General features: G+C 41.9%; 1 long non-coding RNA gene across 1 annotated transcript; it reads left to right on the top strand.

The window, feature by feature from the left end:
• Positions 1 to 778: 778 nt before the first annotated feature.
• On the top strand, positions 779 to 1,489 carry LOC117474838. The gene is made up of 3 exons (XR_004555117.1): positions 779 to 804; positions 888 to 1,213; positions 1,309 to 1,489. It is a non-coding gene; the product is annotated as an uncharacterized LOC117474838 (long non-coding RNA).
• The last annotated feature ends 464 nt before the right edge of the window (positions 1,490 to 1,953 follow it).

Raw genomic sequence — 1,953 nt, 5'->3', positions numbered from 1 at the left:
TTTCTTTGTTGAAGTTGTTTTTTAAAGCTATATTTTCAGCATAACTTTGCCTGTGCATTTATCAGGGTGGGTTGGGCTCAGGATTGATAAATGCACAGGACAAAATTGCGTCAGCAGCTATGTACATCATGCTGACACAAATAGCTGCTGACACAATTTTGCCAAAATGTATTTACATCAAAAAGTATATGTTCTATGTAACACATACTTTCTGATGTACTTCTACCAGCTGAAATCCCACACTTATATCCCTCACAATTTCAAACTACATACTCTAGCGTAGGGTAGGGGGCCATGACTTTAGAGAGTATAACTCCTGTAAGTTTCCTTTCCCCTGGACCAGACACAGTTTGTCAGTTTGCTCTGTGACGGCACCTGCCAGCTTTGTCCTCATCTCCTTCAGCACCGTGAGGATCGACTCACAACAACTGACAACTGCAGCAACAGCAGCTTCCCTTTTGACTGCTCACAACAACCAAGACATGCATGCTGCAACAGTGGCAGCAGCTTAACTGTTCAACCACAGTGGACCAGTCACTGCTGGACCACACAGTGACACCTTCTACTTCCTTCTCATCCCAATTCTTCAAAGAAGAGGATGAGATATCACCTGTCTGCCTTAGCCTTGTCTTCTCTCTGGTTCTGAGATACTGGATCATCCCGTAAAACCAAGACATGCATGCTGCAACAGTGGCAGCAGCTTAACTGTTCAACCTATAGTGGACTCATCACTGCTGGACCACAGATAAATGTGTTCCCCCTCAATGCAGGGAGTGGTGAACATTCTTCACAACAGAGCAACAGGTATTGTCTTCTAATTCCATTTGTGCTTATGTAATGTTTTAATGTCATGTTGTGTTCACTCATGTATTCACTTCTTCCATCAGGTCTTGCTCCACTGTGATTCCAACATTTCACAGTGAAGACACTCAGGACTGCACAGACAGAAACAAACATCGAAGAAGCTGACCATCATGCAGCAGTCCTCAACTTCTGTGTGAGAAGATGTTTTGCCCTTCAGCAGTGTTCAAGATATCTGCATTGACCACCTCCACATCCCCATATGTGTATCCACTGCTGTGCACAGCTCAGTACAGTAGGACCTGCATCCTGTTGATCCTTTGGCAGTGATCAGATGAACTGTTGCAGGGAACCAAACTGCTGCAGATCAGTCATCCCTGTCAGAGTGAAAGTTCCTCCTAAAGCTGTGAAGGTAACACATTTTTGTACTTGCTTGATACAATATCTAATTGTATTAACAACTACAGGAATGTGAGGGGTAACGTTTTTTCACCTTTTTTCTTTAAGACTCTCCCCCTCCATGTTGCTAAAGGAAACTGGAAGCAGCACTTCTACAGCGATTGGACATGTCAAAGGTCACCATCTTACCGCCCTTACGTCCTCACACTGAACGTTGACAGTTTTGATTTGTGCCTACAATGGACAGATTCAACATACAGCAACCAATACTACTGACCCACTGACGGACTGACGGACTGACGGACTGACTGCCACTGAACAGTAGGACAGCAATTTGGTCCTTTTTTTAAAAAGCTTTTTTGACCTGATCCAAACAATGTATGTTTATTTTCATTGTATGCTTTCACATGTTTTCTACATGTATCTAAAAGACATAGTTTTTCTGTCCTCTTCCAGGTTAATTAACTGGAAGAGGACAGAAAAACAGTACAACATAGTGATCATGAGTGTGGGGTTTCAGCTGGTAGATATGAAAGGTTTTAAAGGATGTTCACATTGTATACCTAGTCTTGGGCTAATCTGAACCCATGAAAATAGCTCTATATAAATATAGAATCAGCGTTCAGTCTGTGAAATCTAAGCTGAAGCGATTGTCTTCATGATGCATACGACATGTGACTTGGTTAATTAAGCCTTGTCAAATTATTTAATTGGGAATTAAATGTTCCAATTTTCAAATTCTTCACTGAATTC

The sequence above is a fragment of the Trematomus bernacchii genome, unplaced genomic scaffold (genome assembly GCF_902827165.1).
Source record: "Trematomus bernacchii unplaced genomic scaffold, fTreBer1.1, whole genome shotgun sequence".
Lineage (NCBI taxonomy): Eukaryota > Metazoa > Chordata > Actinopteri > Perciformes > Nototheniidae > Trematomus > Trematomus bernacchii.
Note: the sequence above shows the minus strand (reverse complement) of the source record. Positions and strands in the feature narration are given on the sequence as shown.